Raw genomic sequence first — 21195 nt, forward strand, 5'->3', positions numbered from 1 at the left:
TCGTCGCTGTAGGCCTCTGGCCAGCCAAAGCCCTGCCGGCTCCAAGAGAGATAGGGCAAAAACAGAAACGCTGTGAAGCCGAAGTCTCTGGGAATTGTGGTCCTGGAAATGAGAGAGGGAAGCACTTCTGTAGAGGACTTCTGGGACCTGTAGTCCAGAGGAGCCGCCAGCGCCCGCCCGCGGTGGGACGCGAAAAGGGGACTTCTGGGTAGTGTAGTCATACGTGAGGACGTGCGGCGACCAGGAAGTCTGCTGGCTCGGAGGATAAGGGAAGAATAAAAGCGACATTGAAAGGCGGGGAGACCAAGTGGGAAAAAAGCGCTGTCTGGGAAGCGAACTATAAGTCCCAGAGTGCCTCGCGCCGGGGGCTGTCCTCGGACTGCTCCAGGCATTGTAAGGCTCTTCTGTTGGCCCAGCCTGAGCTGCTGCTCCGCCTTCGTCCAGCCGGAGAGCGGTTTCTTCAACTGCGGCTCTGGCAGCGCTCTGTCTCCGCGTGGTGTCCGAGCCAGGGTTCTCGTCAGGCTGTCCTGTGGCAGAACCGCTGGCCGGCGTTCGTCAACCGCCGCTTCACGCGATGGGCAGGAGAGACGCGGGCCTGGTGGGGACCCGGAGGGACTGAGGAATCTTTGGGACACGTTTTCGCGCAAATAGGTATTTCTGGCTTAATGAATGCAAGCAGGTGGCCTGCTTGTAAATTGCTTTACAAGTTTCAGAGGTTTCCCTATCCAGTATCTCGTCAGACAGTGAGGTAAGAAGAGCAGTCCTTCATTATGGTGACTTGCCCAACTCCCCCCGTAATCTTGGAGTTAAAAAAAAAAAATCCTTGGACCTAAGGTTGTGTTTACAGACATCAGTCGTGTGGGCTAGGAACGCAGTTATGCATGAAGATGGGAAGCCATGTCCACACTAGCTCTGCAGCCCTGTAGAATTTGTCTTCTCACCCCCCACAACAGTTCCTGCTGTGCTTTTTTCCTCCTCTAAGTACCTTCAGGAGAAAGTACTTGCTCTTGTAACTTAGTGAAGAGTGGCGATGAAGAAAAATCTTTCCGCCCATTGGCAGAACTTAACTGCCCCAGTTAGTAATGCCTTAAGAGTTGGTTCTGCCAACATGTATGGAGGACCTCGGCAAGTGGTGGTGCCTCTGAACCCTAATCTTGTAAGCAGAGTCAACCATGCAGCAACTCCTCATGTTGTCCATTTTCAGGGAGGAAATTTCAACCTGAAAGACTTCACAGAGACATGGCAAAGGAGTTGAGCCTCATAAGAGTCCGCGGGAGCAGCAAAAGGGCTTGGAGGTCAGAACCCATGGCTAAACTTTTTGGGTTGGGGATAGGGAATTAAAGCCAGAGAGGACCTTGTAGAACCGGGTTGTCAAGAATCTATTTCATGCTGAGGAATTTGAGCTTTACCTTCCAGGCAGTGAGGAGCCACTCAAAGATTTTGTCTTTTTTTTTTTTTTCCGAGACCAAGTTTCGCTCTTGTTTCCCAGGCTGGAGTGCACTGGCGTGATCTCGGCTCATGGCAACCTCCACCTCCAGGGTTCAAGCAATTCTCCTGTCTTAGCCTCCCGAGTAGCATAGTCATGTGCCACACGCCCGACTAATTTTATATTTTTAGTAGAGACGGGGTTTCTCCATGTCGGTCAGGCTGGTCTCAAACTCCCCACCTCAAGTGATCCGTCCACCTCTGCCTCCCAAAGTGCTAGGATTACAGGTATGAGACACCAAGCCCAGGTTTGTCTATTTTTCTAATTGGACCTAGGTGTAAAACCGGATTCAATTATAATTCAATTCATTAACCCATGCCTGACCCACTGTCTGTTTCCTATTGACACTGTAACAAATTACTGCAAATTTAGATACTTAAAACAACAGGAATTTATGTTACAATTCTAGAAGTCAGAAGTTCATAATCAGTTACACTGGGCTAAAATCAAGGTGTTGGCAGGACTGGTTCCTTGCCTTTTCCAGCTTCTAAAGGCTGCCAGCATTCCTTGGCTCTTGGCCCCTTGCTCCATCTTCAAGGACAGAAGCATAATATCTTCTCTTTTCTCTCTTCTTCTGTACTTATATCATCTGTCTTGATTGTGATTCTCCTGCCACTCCTTTTCACTTATAAGCACCTTTTGTGATTCCTTTGGGCCAAGATTATCTCATCTCAAGATTTTTTTTTTTTTTTTTTTTTTTTTAAATGAGGTGGAGTTTCACTCTTGTTACCAGGCTGGAGGGCAATGGCACGATCTTGGCTCACTGTAACCTCTGCCCCCTGGTTCAAGCGATTCTCCTGCCTCAGCCTCACAAGTAGGTAGGATTACAGGCATGCGCCACCACACCCGGCTAACTTTGTATTTTTAGTAGAGATGGGGTTTCTTCATGTTGGTCAAGCTGTTCTTGAACTCCTGACCTCAGGTGATCTACCCATCTTGGCCTCCCAAAGTGCTGAGATTACAGGCGTAAGCCACTTTGCCCAGCTCCAGTGATTCTTAATACATTTATGTATATGATCAATCCCCTGTATGTCACCCATCTTCCAATACTGCTGCCCAGATGCCCTCCTGAGACACACTTGGGCTTCAGCTCCTCAAACTGGCCAGTCTCTCCCACATGGATGCCTTCTTTATCCTGTTCGGTCTCTGAACAGCTATGCCTGGTTGCCCAGCTCTGTGTATGTCCTCCTTACTCTGCTCAGGCTTTGAGACCACACACAAGACTGACCCTCCACATGAATGCCCTCTATAGTGATCTTAAAATTCTTTGATACATTACCCTTCAAAATAGAAAATTTAAAAAGGCCGGGCATGATGGCTCACACCTGTAATCCCAGTACTTTGGTAGGCTGAGGCAGGCGGATCACCTGAGGTCAGGAGATTGAGACCAGCCTGGCCAATATGGTGAAACCCCGCCTCTACTAAAAATTCCAAAAATTAGCCGGGCTTAGTGGCAGGCTCCTGTAATCCTAGCTACTCAGGAGGCTGACACAGAAGAATTGCTTGAACCCAGGAGGCGGAGGTTGCAGTGAGCCAAGATTGCGCCATTGCACTCCTGCCTGGGCAACAAGAACAAAACTTAGTATTGAAAAAAAAGAAAAGAATAATTGAAGCCAGTTCTCTCCCTATCAGAAGAGTGAATTACAAATATGGAAAGGGAGAAATCCAACATAAATTCTGTGGTTTGGGATTGAGAACTGGAAGTAACAGTGTGAACTCACAGTTTGCAAGATAGAGATACATAGATATAAACGTGTGTGTGTGTGTGTGTGTGTGTGTGTGTCGGGGTCCTATTTGTCCTATTGCTGTACAGGAGAGGGCCTGGGAGGAGCAGAATCCTAACAGCAATGGGCATATCTGGCACTCAAATCTTGGCTTGAGTACACTTCGGACCCAGAAATATCATTTTCCCTAAAAGGAATGAGAGAAATGGTGGATCCTGGGCTTGGAGCAGGGAATATGCAAGATGAGCCCCAAACATCTTTTTGTACCAAAAGCAAGGATTTGCTTAAAGAATGTTAGGGGCGGCTGGGCATGGTGGCTCACGCCTGTAATCCAAGCACTTTGGAAGCCAAGGTGGGCGGATCACCTGAGGTCAGGAGTTCAACGCCAGCCTGACCAACACGGTGAAATCCTGTCTTAAAAAAAAAAAAAAAAGAATGTTAGGGGCATATAAAAAGGACCCATTAGCCATCAGCAAGGGGCTTCTGCTGGCCAAATCTGGTACAATGTGAACCAATCAAATTAAGAAAGTATAGCCCTATTTTGAATAAAATAGGAAAGCATGAGTCCATACTCATATATATAAATAAGTGAGAACATTGATGAGGCACCAGCTATTTATAGAGTTTCAGAGTATCCACAAAATATGTATCAATTACAAGGGGGAAATGAATGATTTTACACCAGAGAAGCCTTGCAGGCGTCACCTTAATTAAGTGAGCAGGGCAAACATCATTCCTAATGTGACAAATTAAAGTCATGCACCACCTGACTGAATGCAAGGAGGGAGCTCAGCATCACTTCTGTGGAAACATGATTCTAGACATGACGAAACAGCAGACAAACCAACATTGGGGCTATCGCCAAATAATTGGATTGCAATCACCAAAAATATCAAGGATATGAAAGTTCTTCAAGAAGGACTTGAAGAACTGTTTTAGAGTGAGGGAGATTAAGAAGAGACAAAAACTATGAGCTAGTCGGTCACGTTGGCTCATGCCTATAACCCCAGCACTTTGGGGAGGCCAAGGCGGGCAGATCTCCTGGGGTCAGGAGTTCGAGATCAGCCTGGCCAACATGGAGAAACGCTGTCTCTACTGAAAATATAAAAACTAGCCAGGCGTGGTGGTTTGTGCCTATAATCCCAGCTACTTGGGAGGCTGAGGCATGAGAATCACTTGAACCCAGGAGGCAGAGGTTGGAGAGCTGAGATCATGCCACTGCACTTCAGCCTGGGTGACAGAGTGAGACTCTGTCTCAAAAGAAATGAAAATAAAAATGAATAAACAAATACATTAGAAAAAGTAAAATAAAAATAGGCCTGGCGCGGTGGCTCACGCCTATAATCCCAGCACTTTGGGAGGCTGAGGCGGGTGAATCACGAGGTCAAGAGATCCAGATCATCCTTGTCAGCAAGGTGAAACCCCGTCTCTACTAAAAATACAAAAATTAGCTGGGCATGGTGGCGCGTGCCTGTAATCCCAGCTACTTGGGAGGGTGAGGCAGGAGAATTGCTTGAACCCAGAAGGCAGAGGTTGCGGTGAGCCGAGATCATCCCATTGTACTCCAGTCTGGGTAACAACAGCGAAACTCTGTCTCAAAAAAAAATAAAATAAAATAAAAAAGCAAAAAATAAATAAATAAATACATTAGAACCCAGACCAATTAAATCTAAGTTTGTGGGGATGAGATCCAGTGTTTTTTAAGGCTCCCAGGTGATTTCAATGTGCAGCTGAGATTGAGAACCACAGTTCTAGTAATAGGTCTGGATTAGCACTGGGTGGGGATGTGCAGAATTCAACTCCTGTGGCAGGTCACTCCTCTAGTGAAGTCTCTAAGAGCTCTTAAGGCAAGATGACTCCCCTCCTGTTCACTGTGGGCTGGATTTAGCAACTGACTTTTTTTTTAGACAGAGTCTCACTCTATCACCAGAGTGCAATGGCATGATCTCAGCTCTCTACAACCTTTGCCTCCCAGGTTCAAGCAATTCTCCTGCCTCAGCCTCCCAAATAGCTGAGACTACAGGCACGCACCACCATGCCCAGTTAATTTTTGAATTTTTAGTAGAGATGGGGTTTCACCATGTTGGCCAGGATGGTCTTGATCTCTCGACCTCGTGATCTGCCTGCCTCAGCCTCCCAAAATGCTGGGATTGCAGGTGTGAGACCGGGCTACAGCTGACTTTTAATAAATACAATATGATGGAAAGGACACTATATGACCCTCTAGGCTAGATTGTAAAAGGGATAAAGTGATAACTTCCTGTCTCACTCTCTAGAAGTACTCACTCTAGCAGAAACTAGTTACCATGTTGTGAAGACACAGAACCGTCCTGTGGAGGGGGCCACGTGTAGAAAGACCATATATGGAAAGAATTTGACTTGCTAGTAGCAATTTTTCAGGTATGTGTGAAATAAGCCACCCTGAAAGCAGATCCTCCAGCCTCTTAGTCAAGACTTAAGAGGATTTCAGTTCCAATGAAAGATACCTGACAAAAGAAAAAATTTAATTAAAAAAAAAAAAAAAAAGAGGATTTCAGGCCAGGTGCAGTGGCTCACGTCTGTAATCCCAGCACTTTGAAAGGCTGAGGTGGGCGGGTCATGAGGTCAGGAGTTTGAGACCAGCCTGGCCAACATGGTGAAACCCTGTCTCTACTAAGAATACAAAAATTAGCTAGGCGTGGTGGCACATGCCTGTAGTCCCAACTACTCAGGATGCTGAGGCAGGGGAATTGCTTGAACACGGGAGGTGGAGGTTGCAGTGAGCAGAGATCATGCCATTACACTCTAGCCTGGGTGACAAGAGTGAAACTCGATATCAAAAAATATATATATTAATTGTCAATATATGTATGTCTCATTTTCCTATTATCTTGTTCATTATTCCATATATATTTTGGAGTACCAATTACACATCAGGTGCCGTGGTAGGTCCTGAGGGGCACAGAAAGAATAAAACCAGATGAACCCATCCTTGAGAAATGCAACCTATGTAGGGCTTGACGGGATGTGGCCCACACATGCGTATTGTATAGTGACCTGGATGTATATTGTTTATACAATGAGCAGTGTTTAAATAAAATTAGAATTAGTTGGCAACATTCAAAAATCAGGAGAATTCTTGTCTGTGAGGGAAAAAAAAAGAAAAAATATCAGAAGACTTCACAAGAAAAGCTAGATTAATCATGTCTTTTGAAATATGGAAAGATCTGGCAGTTCTGGGTCCTCTCTCTCCCATGGCTATTGTCGGTTGGAGGGGAGCATCTGCCATCCCTTTTGGCAGGGCCTGGGTTTGCCTAGTTCCCTGTAGGCCCCACTACCCCCTCCACCACTGAGAGAGAAGGCACAGCTTGGCACAGGACCAGTTCCTGTCCTTCCAAACCACAGGGGTGGCTTTGCCCTCACATGGTTGCTGCAAACTAAGCAAACAGTTCTAACTCCCAGTCACTTAAAAAGGAATAGTGTTCCTCACAGCATTATCAGGTGGGCATGGTGGTGGGCACCCGTAATGCCAGCTACTCGGGAAGCTGAGGCATAAGAATCGCTTGAACTCGGGAGGCAGAACAGAGGTTGCAGTGAGTCAAGATCGCGCCACTGCACTGTAGCCTGGGCGACAGAGCGAGACCCTATCTGAAAAAAAAAAAAAGGATAATATCCCTTTTTCCAAAATGAACTTTCTATGGCAGGAATACTGGATGCATCAACAGAAGTGGATGCTCTGAGGCTTCAGCCTGCAGGACCTCCCCTCAGCCCATCTTCTTGCTGGGTACTAGGTAGTTCATAATAAAGCACATGTTATTTTTAGGCCAGATGTGGTTGCTCACGCCTGTAGTCCCAACATTTTGGGAGGCTGAGGGGGCCAATGGCTTGAGTCTAGGAGTTTGAGACCAGCCTGGGCAACATAGTGAGACCTCTGTCTCTACAGAAAATAGAAAAAAATAGCCAGCCAGCCTGGGCAACACAGTGAGACCCATCTCTACAAAAAAAAAAAAAAAAAATTAGCTGGGCATGGTGATGAATGCCTGTAGTCTCTATTACTTGGGAGGCTGAGGCTGGAGGATTGATTGAGTCCAGGTAGTGCAGTGAGCCATGATTGTGCAACTGCACTGCAGCCTAGGTGACAGAGCAAGATTCTATCTCAAAAAAACAAACCAAAACAAGCAGACGGATACAATTTTTAAAATAATAGACTTTATTTTTAGAACAGTTTTAGATTTACAGAAAAATTGGTCAGGCACGGTGGCTCATGCCTGCAATCCCAGCACTTTGGGAAGCCAAGGCAGGTGGATTACTTGAGGTCAGGAGTTCGAGACCAGCCTGGCCAACAGGGTGAAACCTTGTCTCTACTAAAAATATTATTAAAATTAGCCGGGCATGGTGGTGGGTGCCTATAACCCCAGCTACTCAGGAGGCTGAGGCAAGAGAATTGTTTGAACCCAGGAGGCAGAGGTTGCAGTGAGCTAGGAGCTGAGACTGCACCACTGCTCTCCAGCTGGGCAACAGAGCAAGATTCCATTAAAAAAAAAAAAAAGATTTCCAAAAAAATTGACAAAATAGTACAGAAAATTTCTATATGCCTTGCATCCAATATCCCCTATTATTAATATCTTACATTAGTATGGTATACTTGCTAAAATTAATGAACAAATATTGATAAAGCATCACTAAGTAAAGTCCATAGAAGTGCATGCTTTATTCACCTTTTCTTTTTTCTTTCTTTTTTTTTTGTCATCCAGGCTGGAGTGCAGTGGTGAGAACTTGGCTCATTGAAATCTCCACCTCTCAGGTTCAAGTGATTCTCCTGCCTCAGTCTCCTGAGTAGCCGAGACTACAGGCCTGTGCCACCCTGCTCAGCTAATTTTTGTATTTTTAGTAGAGAAGGGGTTTCACCATATTGGCCAGGCTGGTCTCGAATTCCTGACCTTGCGTCCGCCCGCCTTGGCCTCCCAAACTGCTGGGATTACAGGCATGAGCCACCGAGCTCAGCTATTCAGCTTTTCTTAATTTTTTTTTTTTTTTTTTTTTTTGAGACGGCGCTTTGCCCTTGTTGTCCAGGCTATATGCAATGGCGTGATCCTGGCTCATTGCAACCTGCGCCTCCCCAGTTCAAGCGATTCTCCTGCCTCAGCCTCTCCAGTAGCTGGGACTACAGGTGCGTGCCACTATGTCCAGATAATTTTTTCGTATTTTTAGTAAGGAAGGGGTTTCTCCATGTTGGTCAGGCTGGTCTCAAACTCCGGACTTCAGGTGATACACCCAGCTCAGCCTTCCAAAGTGCTGGGATTACAGGTGTGAGCTACCGCTCGCAGCTGCTTATTTTTTACCTAATAGCCTTCTCATGTTGCAGGAGCCCATCCATTTATATTACATTTACTTGCCACATCCCCTTAAGCTGCTCTTAGCTGGGACAGTTTCTCTGACTTTCCTTTTTTTTTTTTTTTTTTTGAGTTTTGCTCTTGTTTCCCAGGCTGGAGTGGAGTGGCATGATCTCAGCTCACTGCAACCTCCGCCTTCCAGTTTCAAGCAATTCTCCTGCCTCAGCCTCCTGAGTAACCGAGACTACAGGCATGTGCCACCATGCCCAGCTAATTTTTGTATTTTTAGTAGAGACGGGGTTTCACCCTGTTGGCCAGACTGGTCTCGAACTCCTGACCTCATGATCCGCCCTACTTGGCCTCCCAAAGTGCTGAAATTACAGGCGTGAGTGACCATGCCTGATGACTTTCCTTATTTTAATGACCATGACAATTTTTTCTTTGTTTGTTTGAGACAGGGTCTGGCTCTGTCACCCAGACTGGCATACAGTAATCCGATCTTGGCCCATTGCAACCTCTGCCTCCCAGGTTCAAGCCATCCTCCCACCTCAGCCTCCTAAGTAGCTGGGACAACAGGTGTGCACCACCACACCTGGCTAAGTTTTTGTATTTTTTGTAGAGATGGGGTTTCACCATGTTGCTCAGGTTCGTTTTGAACTTCTGAGCTCAAACTATCCACCTGCCTCAGCCTCCCACCAGTGCCGGAATTACAGGCATCACCCACTGCATCTGGCCGACCATGACAACTTTAAGAGGTACTTTAAGTTCAGTGGGTTTTTTTTTTTTTGAGGTGAAGTTTTGTTCTTGTTGCCCAGGCTGGAGTACATACAGTGGCTTGATCTCAGCTCACAACCTCTGCCTCCTGGTTCAAGCAATTCTCCTGCCTCAGCCTCCTGAGTAGCTGGGATCATAGGCATCTGCTATCATGCATGGCTAATTTTTTTGTATTTTTAGTAGAGACAGGGTTTTACCATGTTGGTCAGGCTGGTTTTGAACTCCTGACCTCAAGTGATTCACCCATTTCGGCCTCCCAAAGTGCTAGGATTATAGGCGTGAGCCACTGTGCCTGGCCAAGTTCAGTGCTTTGTAGGATATCCCTCTAATATAATATCTTTGGTGTTTTTCACATGGTTGAACTAGGAGTGTGGAATTTTTGTTTGTTTGTTTGTTTTTTGAAGTGGAGTTTTGCTCTGTCACCCAGGCTGGAGTGCTATGGCGCTATCTCAGGTCACTACAACCTCTGCCTCCCAGGTTCAAGCTGTTCTCCTGCCTCAGCCTCCTGAGTACTACTCAGCTGGGACTACAGGTGTGTGCCACCATGCCCGGCTAAGATTTAGTAGAGACACGGTTTTACCATGTTGGCCAGGATGGTCTCGATCTCCTGACCTCAGGTAATCCACCCGCCTTGGCCTCCCAAGTTGCTGGGATTACACGTGTGAGCCAGTGCGCCCAACCAGGAGTGTGGATTTTCAGGAGTAGGACTACAGGGTAAAGTCCCATGTTCATCATATCATATCAAGGGTACATACTTCCTCTATTTTTTTTTTTTTTTTTTGAGATGGAGTCTACCTCTGTCACCCAGGCTGCAGTACAGTGGTGTGATCTCAGCTTACTGTAACTTCTGCCTCTCAGGTTTAAGCGATTCTCCTGCCTCAGCCTCCATAGTAGCTGGCATTACAAATGCCCACCACCATGCCTAGCTAATTTTTATAATTTACTCTCAAGTGACTTATCAACATGACATATCAATGACTTGATCGCTTGATTGAGGAAGTATTTGTCAGGTTTCTCCATGTAGTCTTTTTTTTCTTTTTTTCTATATGAACTCTTAGGAAGGAAGTCACTAAGCACAACCTACACTGAAGGAGCGTGGAGTAGTGTTCCCTCCCTGAGGGCACAGTAGCCATATAAATTACTTGGGATTCTCCTGCGTGGGAGATTTATCTACAATTCTCCTTTTATCTATTCAATCATTTATTTATATTAGTACAGACTTATGGATATTTATTTTACAGTTTGGGTCATAATCCAGTATTTTATTGATTCTGTTACTTAAATTGTTCCTGCTTTGGCCACTGGATGCTCTTTTCCATTTGTCTTTGTTGTTTTTGAGACAGAGTCTCATTCTGTTGCGCTGGCTTGAGTGCAGTCGTATGATCTTGGCTCATTGCAGCTTCAACCTCCAGGACTCAAGCGATCCTTCTACTTCAGCCTCCTGAGTAACAGAGACTACAGACATGCACCACAGATATGGACCACCATGCCCAGCTAATTTTTGTTTTTTTTTTTTGTAGAGATGAGGTTTCACCATGTTGCCCAGGTTGGTCTTGAAATCCTGAGTTCAAGCAATCCACCCGCCTCTGCCTCCCAAACTGCTGGGATTACAGGCGTGTGCTACTGCGCCTGGCTCATTTGTTTTTTTGATATAGCCTCAGTATTGGGTTTTTAGGTTTTTGTTTTTTAATACTTCCTTGCTTTCTGACACTACAAGATACCATACTACAGGCTCATCTTGTATTTTTCCTACCCCTAGTCTTAGAATCAGCTGTTTCTCGAATTATGGGCCCTAGTCCTAGAATCAGCCGTTTCTCTAATTATGGGCCCTAAAAAGAATTATGGGCCCTAATTCTTTTTATTAGAGAATGGTATTAAAACCAAGATCTGAGAGCTATGTATAATTTTTATTCTTTATATTTTGCTACACTAAAAAGTAAAACTGATCGTTAAAAAATGGCAAGTTTTTAAATGAATTTAAAAACCGTTGAAGGCCGAGTGTGGTGGCTCAGGCCTGTAATTCCAGCACTTTGGGAGGTCGAGGAAGGCAGATCATTTGAGGCAAGGAGTTCTAGACCAGCCTGACCAATATGATGAAACCCCATCTCTACCACAAATACAAAAAAATTAGCCAGGCGTGGTGGCACACGCCTGTCATCTCATTTACTTGTGAGGCTGAGACAGAATCACTTGAACCCAGAGGCGGGGGTTGCAGTGAGCCAAGATGGTGCCATTGCACTCCAGCCTGTGTGACAGAGCAAGACTCTGTCTCGAAACAAACAAACAAACAAAGCTGTTGATTCCTCAGGGCCAAGCACCTCCGACTGGCATGTGTCCAACCTCAGAATGCCTTTCCTGCCTTTCCTTTCGCAGTCAGGCTTAGAGGATGTTTGGCGGCCTTTCTTTAGGTAGGTACCAGCCTGGCTCGGGTGGGCACTGATGAAACAACTGCTCAAAGAGAGGAAAGTACCGGTGCACAAAGGAAGGAGATGCTAATGTCGTGGGGAGGGACAGAAATAAGGTTTTATTTTTATTTTATTATTATTTTTTTAAGACGGGGTTTCACCATGTTGGTCAGGCTGGTCTTGAACTCCCGACCTCAGGTGATCCACCCGCCTTGGCCTCCAAAGTGCTTGGATTACAGGCATAAGCCATCACGCCCGGCCTCAGAAATAAGTTTTAAACCTTGAGAGCAGCTCAGGAAGAGCAGGAAGTGCTCCTGAAAAGCAGACACTATAGCTGTCATCTGTTTTAGACTTCCTTTTTTTTTTAAAAGATGGGGTTTCATCATATTGGTCAGGCTGGTCTCAAACTCCTGACCTCAGGTGATCCGCCCACCTCAGCCTCCCAAAGTGCTGGGATTACAGGCATGAGACACCGCGCCCGGATGTTTTAGACTTCCTAACCCCAACTTGCTCTGGGGACCTTCAGCCCCCAAAACTGCTGCCTGGTACACGAAAGGCCTCTATCAGCATCTGGTGATCATCTCAATCCACTGCTGTGGAGCAGCCCACGGGATAAACAGAGTCCTCAGTGTGGGAAGCCCCAAAGTACTTCTCCACTCATTTTATGTGGAAGAATCTTGCAAGGTTTTTGAGTCTTAGGATTTATTATGCATGCCTTCCAAGGTCTGGAGATTTCTTGGTGGCATCCAGTCGAAAGAACATTTAGGGGATTACCTTGGCAGTGAAGTCATCACAGGTGTCCTGGAGCACTGCCCAGTCAGCAAGATAATGCTATGAATTCTGAGAATCCTCTGCCTAATGGGGCAGGGAAAAGGACAGAAAGTGAAGTCAAGGTCCTGCCTCAGGAGCCTGTCAGCCACCAGGACTGATACCCTAAGCAGTGGGCGCCACATCAGAAGGCTCACCAAGCTATTGGTGAGGCTGGGGGGTGAGGACCCCTGGCTCCCGCAGAGAAGGATGAAAGGAAAGAATTTAGGTGGGCCAGGCCTAGTGGCTCATGCCTGTAATCCAAGCATTTTGGAGGCCAAGGCAGGTGGATCACCTGAGGTTGGAAATTCAAAACCAGCCTGACCAACATGGTGAAACCCATCTTTATTAAAAAAAAAATTAAAAAAAAGAATTTGGGTGGGGGTGGGTGTAGAGGAAGTGGGTACTCCCATAGTCAAGCTCGCTGCTGGTAAGAAATAAGCTGGACAGCCCAAGCTGACTGCTGCGGGAACAGCAAGTAGGCCAGCAAGAGGCATAAGCAGGGAAGTGGGTATCGGGAAGGTGAACAAGATTCCTAAACCTGGGCTTGGGCAAACTTCATAGGGGAGCCTGAAACAGGGTGCACACAAAATCAGAAGGACATGTGCATCCTTCAGGACACGGAGACTTAACAAAACATACCTGTTTCTCAAAGGTTGAGACTGTTAGCCCCAGGGAATGTGGGCACCAAAGGCTGTAACTGGTGGCAAATCCATAAGGGGCTGCAGCGACCTCAGTTCTTCCCTCCTCAGAAGAAAGAACACCACCAAGGGGTCTAAGACAGGAGGAGAGAGAGGGGCAAGTTTTAGAGCAGAAGTGAAAGTTTTATTAAAAACTTTTAGAGCAGGAATGAAAGTAAAAATACATGGTCGGCCGAGGTGGCTCACACCTATAATCCCAGCACTTTGGGAGGTCGAGGCAGGTGGATCACCTGAGGTCAGGAGTTCAAGACCAGCCTGGCCAACATAGTGAAATCCTGTCTCTACTAAAAAATACAAAAATTAGTTGGGCATGGTGGTACACACCTGCAATCCCAACTTCTTGGGAGGCCGAGGCATGGAAATCTCTTGAACCTGGGAGGTGTAGGTTATAATGAGCTGAATTGCACCACTGCACTCCAGCTTGGGCAAAAGAGAAAGACTCTGTCTCAAAATAATAATAATAATAATAGGCCAGTCACAGCAGCTCACGCCTGTAATCCCAGAACTTTGGGAGGCCGAGGCGGGCGGATCACCTGAGGTCAGCAGTTCAAGAGCAGCCTGACCAACATGGAGAAATCCTGTCTCTACTAAAAATACAAAAAATTAGCCAGGCATGGTGGTGCATGCCTGTAATCCCAGCTACTCTGGAGGCTGAGGCAGGAGAATCACTTTAACCCAGGAGGCGAGGTTGCAGTGAGCCAAGATCGTGCCATTGCACTCTATCCTGGGCAAAAGAGTGAAACTCTGTCTCAACAAAACAAAATAAAAATAAAATAATAAAATACAAAGTTTTAGAGCAGGAAAAAATGTAAAAGTACACTTGGAAGAGGGCCAAGTGGCTGGGTGACTCGAGAGATTCAACTGCACAGTTTGACCTTTGACTTAGAATCTTACAAGTTCCGATCCTTGGTGGGTGTGGGGTAGTTGCGTCCCTTCTCCCTTGATCTTCCCTTGGGGTTAGTTGTGTCCCTTCTCCCCTGATTCTTCCCTTGGGGTGGCTGCCAGCACTTGGGAGGGGCCTCTGGCACAGCGTTTACTGAAGTGGTGCGCATGCTCACGAGATGTTTTGCTCTTACCAGTTGGATATTCCCAGAGCTCATATACCAGTTAAACTCTGCCATTTTGCCTTAGTTCACATGCTTGAGCCTACTCGCTCAGCTCCTGAGATCTAATTCGGAAGCTGATCACCAGTTTTGGGTTTTTCTGTCTGTTGGGAGACTGCCTTTCTCTGGCGCTGGGTGTAACCAATTGTCATTTTAGAGAGACAGCTTAACAACTGCCCGACCATCACCTGATGGTCTCCTGATTTTCCTGTGGTTGGGAGGGGCTCTCCTGCCCTTCTCATGTCTGCGGCTACCCACTGTAACAACACTGCCACGCAGGCTCTGCATCAGGACACCCACTGCGGCTTCTGGCACGAGACAAGATCCAGGTTGCCTGGGACCCTCTGCTTATCAATCAGCCTGCAGGCGTGTGGCAACCTTACTTGTGCCTCCTAAATCCCTTTTCTGGGAAGGGGAGGGGGAGGGGGCTGGTATAATTGTTCACACCTAGTTCCCTTTCCACCATCCCTGGGCCTTCCAGAAGAATCTGTGTGCTTGGAGAAAGGAGTACACAGCCTGAGGTTGGGTACCGGATGCAAACATCCATTCATAACTATTTCTTGGGAACTGGGGCTGCCCGAGACAGGGAGACCCCGGGACAGTGTCCTAACGGAAGCCAAGATTTGGGGAGGCCAAGACTTGGGGAAGCCGAAGTCGGACGCAGTTAATTATAACTGCAATTGTAACTTCGTACTTGAGTGCTTTCAAGGGTCGCCGAGGAGGCGAGGAGGGAAAGAAGGGGACACAGGTTGGTGGCTGTCGGGTTTGCTGTGTCGATCAGCTTCAGCAGGACGGAGGGCGCGAGCGCGGGAGAAAGGGCGCAGCGAGGATGGCAGGAACCTTGCAGGCCTCGGGCTTTGCCCCCCTACCGCGGGTTTGCGCTCACCCCTTTTCCCGGGGCTGCGCAAGCCTGGCCTCATAGGTACTCCGCAGGGGGAAGCTCGGAGGTGCGGGTGTCCACGTCGTTAGGGCTGCCACGGCTGCGGTCGCTGCTAAAACTCAGATAAGATCAAAGCCCAGGTGGGGGCCGGCGGCCTAATCCGCTACGGCTCCGGGTCCCCGGCGGCCCCAGCACTGCGCGGACAGCGGCTGGCGGCGGAGCCGGGGCGATCTCGGGCCAGCGGTGGCTCAGCGCCCTGCGCCAGCTCCCGGAACCAGAACAGCCCGGCAGAGCAGCGGGGCCACCGACCCGGCCGGGAAGGTCACCTGCTCAATGAAGGCGGCCCAGGCGGCGACTTCTGTCTTGTAAATGCCCTGGGTGACCCCAGTGCAAAGGGGGGTCCTGGGGGGGAGCAATCGGAGGCACCCCGCTCCCAACTCCCGGGGCATTTATTTGAAATGTTAATGTTTTGAAGTTTCCCCTTCAAAATGGCCCAGATCAGTCTCCTAGAAGGCAGGCAGAAGCCTCTGTGGGATTAATAAACAAACCGCCTCTGACTTGGGTGCGAACCGGGTAAAACATGCGTTGGTATAAGCGAGAGAGGCCGGTGTACGCCGACGAACCGGGTAAATGATTACACAGCCCCGACCCCTCACCTTAGCATATCTTTGGTGCACCGATTCCGGGAGTTGAAGTTTCCCCGGTCCATAGACATGTCCTTGACACCCTCCGCCCCCGCGCAGGCACCGCGGAATCCAGGTCACAGGTGGGGGCGGCGGCTCAGCTCCCGCAGAGCCCAACCCCGGCCCACCCCCCACACCCCCACCCCCCGGGCCGCAGTCTTCACGCAGGTCCTGCTGGGCCGCAGCCCGGCCTGCACTCCGCCGCCAAGTCGCCCCCACGCCTTGGGACGTCTGTGGGTAGCCCTGACCACGCGGGGTCGGGTGTCCCTGGCCGGGAGGCCGCCGCGCCCAGGGAGGACACAGAGGGTGTCACAGCGGGAGCTTTTTAAAAACCCTGGCATGTGTTTCCCTGTCCACATTGGATAGTTTGTCGAGTTATTGCCAAAATTAACTAGTCAGATCCCTTGCCCAGCTCAGCCGCTGGCGATGGTAATCATACCCGCACACACTTTGGGAGCGCTGACACTGCCGGGAGCTGTTCCAAGCTCTTCTCATGGATTAACCTGTGATAAGGTGACCAAAGTCAGTCATCTGGCTTCTCTCGAGAACTGGCAGGTCACCTGCCCTCCACTCGCCTGGTGGGGTGAGAGTAAATTGGTGCACGCTCCCCTGTTGGATATGGGGTCCAAGCTGCAGAGACATGATTGCCAAGGGCCCAGGGCTCCTGTGTGCTAGAGAGGGGCTGGGTAGGGCATCAGGCGCCGTCCTGATTCTGGAACGTTTTTAGGCCCCACTGCAGTTCTCCAACTTCAATGTTCTCTAATCCCTGAAATCTTCCAAGCTGCCTGAGCTTCCAAAAGCTTTCCCCTCAAGCTGGGCGAATCCAATAGAGAAGTGATCATTTTTCAACCAGGGGAGCCAATACTCATACATAATGAAGGGAGTTACACAAAGGACAGAATTCTTTCCCACTCTCCTAGGAGAGGTCCCTCTGCTCAGGGAATCTGCAGGGCTGCCCAAATGACCCAAACTATGTATGGGCCAGGCTAGGGGCAAATCAGAGGAATGGGGGCAAGCTGAGGAGCTTCTCTGCCTACTCAGTGCCTGGAGTTCTTCACACAAGGAGATCCCCTCCCAGGTTATTCCTGAGCACTTCTCAGAAAGCACAGTTCCTCCCTTTTATTTTTATTTATTTATTTATTTTAAGACTGAGTCTCACTCTGTCGCCCAGGCTGTAGTGCAGTGACACAATCTTGACTTACTGCAACCTCCACCTCCCGGGTTCAAGCGATTCCTCTGCCTCAGCCTCCCAGGTAATTGGGACTACAGGCACGCACCACCATGCCTGGGGAATTTTTGTATTTTTAGTAGAGATGGGGTTTCATCATATTGGCCAGGTTGGTCTTGAACTCCTGACCTGGTGATCCGCTTGCCTCTGCCTCCCAAAGTGCTGGGATTACAAGCATGAGCTCCTGCCCCTGGGCCAGTTCCTCCCTTTGCCCAGGGGCCAATTGCAGAGCCCATGGCCTAGCCGTGGGACATTGCTGTGAAGGAAGAGCCGCTTATGGTAGAGGAGCTCCCTCCAGGCCCCAGCAATGCATCTGGATGCTGTCAAGAACCAAGTGGGCAGGGCAAGAAGAAACATGGCCTGGTTAAGACAAGGCACTGTGACCTTGACTTCGACAACCTGGCCTTGTGGATGTGTCTGTCTGCCCTACCTTTGCTGCTCATAAATACCTGATCTCCCCCAGGCCAAAGGCTCTCCACCTACCATTTCTCACTCCTCCTTGAACTTGGCTTCTTCCTCCAAACAGCTTTGAGTTCTCAGCCTTGATTCTCACTCCTCCAGGCTTGTGCCTCTGGCTTGAAAGGACAACAGAAGGATGTGGTTTCTCTACCTGGCTTGATATTCTGGGATCTGCATCAGAGAAGTGGTAGGATAATGCAGCCCTGATAAGGAGATGAGGCATCAATGACAATGTAAATTACAATGCAGGGAAATCTGCACTGTGGCTGGCAAAGACTAGGGCTCAGGAAATGGTAGCCTTCTCCCTAGGTAAGAATAGAGCAACTCAGCACCTAGGGGGCTGCTTGCCTTTGTTCTTTTATTTAAAAAAATTTTTTAGAGACAGGACCTTGCTCTGTCACTCATGTGGTGGTGCAGTGGCATGATCATAGCTCACTGCAACCTTGAACTTGTGGGCCCAGGAGATCCTCCTGCCTCAGCCTCCTGAGTAGCTGGAGCTTGCCTCTGTTCTCACATACTCTCCTGAGGCTCCACAGTATGGAGGTAGAGACCATGACATCAGTAATGTTGCTACTACCTCTACCTCCACTCAGTCATGCCCTGGAAGTTAAATACCTGAAACTGTATGGCCATGGCATCCTCACTTGGGCAAGCAGCATTCAGAGGCAGATTGGCTTTCAGAGCAGGTGACACCCCAGAGGCCTTCTCCTGACATCATTGTGGGCAAGCAGTCAGCGAGCAGGGCCTCACTGCTGGGATTCTGCTCCTAGCTGGGTGTCCTGCTGCCTCTCACCTAGGAGGTGAGCCCAAGCAGATCTTCCCTGACATTCAATAGCCTTGTTCCGCTTCTACTATTTCCATCGCAAGGTTATTAATTCCTTACCCACCAACAGCTACCAGATTCTTTTTCAAAATTTCCAAGATTAATATATAGACCCATCATATCCATCTTGGTTTTTTTTGTTCGTTTGTTTTTTGTTTTTGAGACAGAGTTTCACTCTTGTCACCCAGGCTGGAATGCAATGGCGCTATCTTGGCTTGCTGCAACTCTGCCTCTCAGGTTCAAGCAATTTTCCTGCCTCAGCCTCCTGAGTATCTGGGATTACAGGTGCCAGCCACCATGACCAGCTAATTTTTTTTTTTTAGTACAGACAGGGTTTTGCCATATTGGCCAGGCTGGTCTCAAACTCCTGTCCTCAGGTGATCATAGCTCACCGTAACCTTGAACTCCTGGGCTCAAGTGATCTCCCACTTCAGTGTCCCAAGTAGCTGGTGTTAACAGAACTCTGTTAACGGTGGAGGGTGTCCAGGTTCTTGTTGTCTTGAACAAAGAATTGGACAAAATGCACAAACAAAGCAAGGAAAGAATGAAGGGATTTATTGAAAATGAAAGTACACTCCTACACTCCACAGTATGGGAATCAGCCCAAGCATGAGGGTCAAAGACCCCATTACAGAATTTTTGGGAGTTTAATTACCCCCTAGATGATTTCATTGGTTACTTCAGGTACTGCCCTATATAAATGGAGAGGATGAAGTAAAGTCACAAAGTCATTTACGGTGTATGCCCTGTGGAAAATGTATTTCCTGTTATAGATGAAGTGTGAATTGGCCTTATGTTCCCTGCCTCCAAACCCTATTTTCCTGCCTCACTGGGACTACAGAAACATGCCACACCACACCTGGCTACCTTTTTTTTGAGACAGAGTAGCTGGGACTACAGGCATGCACTACTACACCTAGCTAATTTTTTTTGTATTTTTAGCAGAGATAGGGTTTCACTACGTTGGTGAGTCTGGTCTCCAACTCCTGACCTCAAATGATCCACCCAGTTCAGCCTCCCAAAGTGTGGGATTACAGGCATGAGCCATGGCACCTGGCCTGTATTTTCTTTTAACATAGAACTGGTGGAACCAAAGACTAGAGGATGATTGATTCATATATGAGAGAGTGTATGACGCCATCAGTGTGAGGCTCCACAAGTGCAGAGGGAGAAGGAAGTTCTAGATAGAGGGGACTGCATGAGTTGGGCATGGAGTCCAGTAGTCTGGTCCAGCTAGTCAGGAGAGGAGGGAGAGAGGCACGGCAGGGTGGAACACAACAATAAATGCCAATGCAAATTACTTATGCCTATGGGATATGAACTTAATTCCCATAGATGGTGGAGAGCAAAAGGTTTGTTTTTTCAGAAGTGGGGAGTGATTTCTCAAATGTATGTTTTAGAAATATTCTGGGAGCTGTGCAAGAAGAGTACATTTGTTTTTAAAAAATAGACTCTTTTTATTATTTATTTATTTATTTTTTGAGATGGAGTTTCGCTGTTGTTACCCAGACTGGAGTGCAATGGCGCGAGCTCGGCTCACTGCAACCTCCGCCTCCTGTTCTTCAAGCAATTCTCCTGCCTCAGCCTCCTGAGTAGCTGGGACTACAGGCACACGCCACCACCATGCCCAGCTAATTTTTGTATTTTTAGTAGAGACGGGGTTTCACCTTGTTGACCAGGATGGTCTCAATCTCTTGACCTCATGATCCACCTGCCTCGGCCTCCCAAAGTGCTGGGATTATAGGCATGAGCCACCGCACCCGGCCATAGACTGTTTTAAAACAACTTTAGGTTCACAGAAAAACTGAGCACATAGTACAGAGTTCCCATATACCTCCCTCTCCAACCCCCTTCCCCAGTTTCCTCTATTATTCTATTTATTTATTTAGAGACGGAGTCTGCTCTGTCACCCAGGATGGAGTGCAGTGGTGTGACCTCAGCTTACTGCAACCTCTGCCTCCCAGGTTCAAGGAGTCTCCTGCCTCAACCTCCCAAGTAGCTGGGACTACAGGTGTACCCCACCACATCTGGTTAATTTTTGTATTTTTGTAGAGACAGGGTCTCACCATGTTGCCCAGGCTGGTCTTAAACTCATTGGCTCAAGCCATTCACCCTGTCTTGGGCTCCCAAAGTGCTGGGATTACAAGCATAAGCCACTGCATGCAGCTACTGAGGTTCTATATCAGTGCTTCCAATATAAATATAATGCAAGCCACAACGGTAAGTTAATTTTTTCTAGTACCCACATTAAATAAAGGTAAAAACAGGTGAAATTAACTTTAACATATTCTATATAGACCGGGAGCAGTGGCTCATGCCTGTAATCCTAGCACTTTGGGAGGCTGAGGTGGGTGGATCACCTGAGGTCAGGAGTTCAAGATCAGCCTGGCCATCATGGTGAAACCCCATCTTTAAACAAACAAACAAAAAACATTCTATATAACTCGATTAAAAAAAAATCATTTCAACATTTAATCAGTGACTGGGCATAGTGGCTCACACCTGTAATCCAAGCACTTTGGAGGCCAAGGCAGGTGGATCACCTGAGGTTGGGAGTTCAAGGCCAGGCTGACCACTATGGTGAAACCCCGTCTTTATTAAAAAAGCAATGTAAGAAGAAGAAAAAAAAATCATTTAATCAATGTAAAAAATATTGAGATACTTAATTTTCTTTTTTTGTAGGAAGCCTTTGAAATCCACTGTGTGAGACTGGGAGCTGTGGCTCACACCTGTATAAGCTCAGCACTTTGGGAGGCCAAGGTGGGCGGATCACAAGGTCAAGATATCGAGACCATCCCACCCAACTTGGT

The 21195-nt window shown here is 47.8% G+C and overlaps 2 long non-coding RNA genes across 3 annotated transcripts; one reads left to right on the top strand and one right to left on the bottom strand.

Annotated features, from left to right (window-relative positions):
- The first annotated feature begins 424 nt into the window (after positions 1-424).
- Positions 425-21195, top strand: LOC128929346 (uncharacterized). The gene is made up of 3 exons (XR_013525150.1): positions 425-651; positions 1205-1295; positions 21068-21195. It is a non-coding gene; the product is annotated as an uncharacterized LOC128929346 (long non-coding RNA).
- On the bottom strand, positions 10479-17720 carry LOC144578764 (uncharacterized). 2 transcript variants are annotated; one of them, XR_013525149.1, is made up of 5 exons: positions 17587-17720; positions 15199-16378; positions 13151-13283; positions 12476-12556; positions 10479-10751 (listed from the first exon to the last, which is right to left on the bottom strand). It is a non-coding gene; the product is annotated as an uncharacterized LOC144578764 (long non-coding RNA). The 2 variants fall into 2 exon arrangements; XR_013525148.1 differs by lacking the exons at positions 10479-10751; positions 17587-17720 and having other exon boundaries at positions 12420-12556; positions 15849-16176.

The sequence above is a fragment of the Callithrix jacchus genome, chromosome 12 (assembly GCF_049354715.1).
Source record: "Callithrix jacchus isolate 240 chromosome 12, calJac240_pri, whole genome shotgun sequence".
Lineage (NCBI taxonomy): Eukaryota > Metazoa > Chordata > Mammalia > Primates > Cebidae > Callithrix > Callithrix jacchus.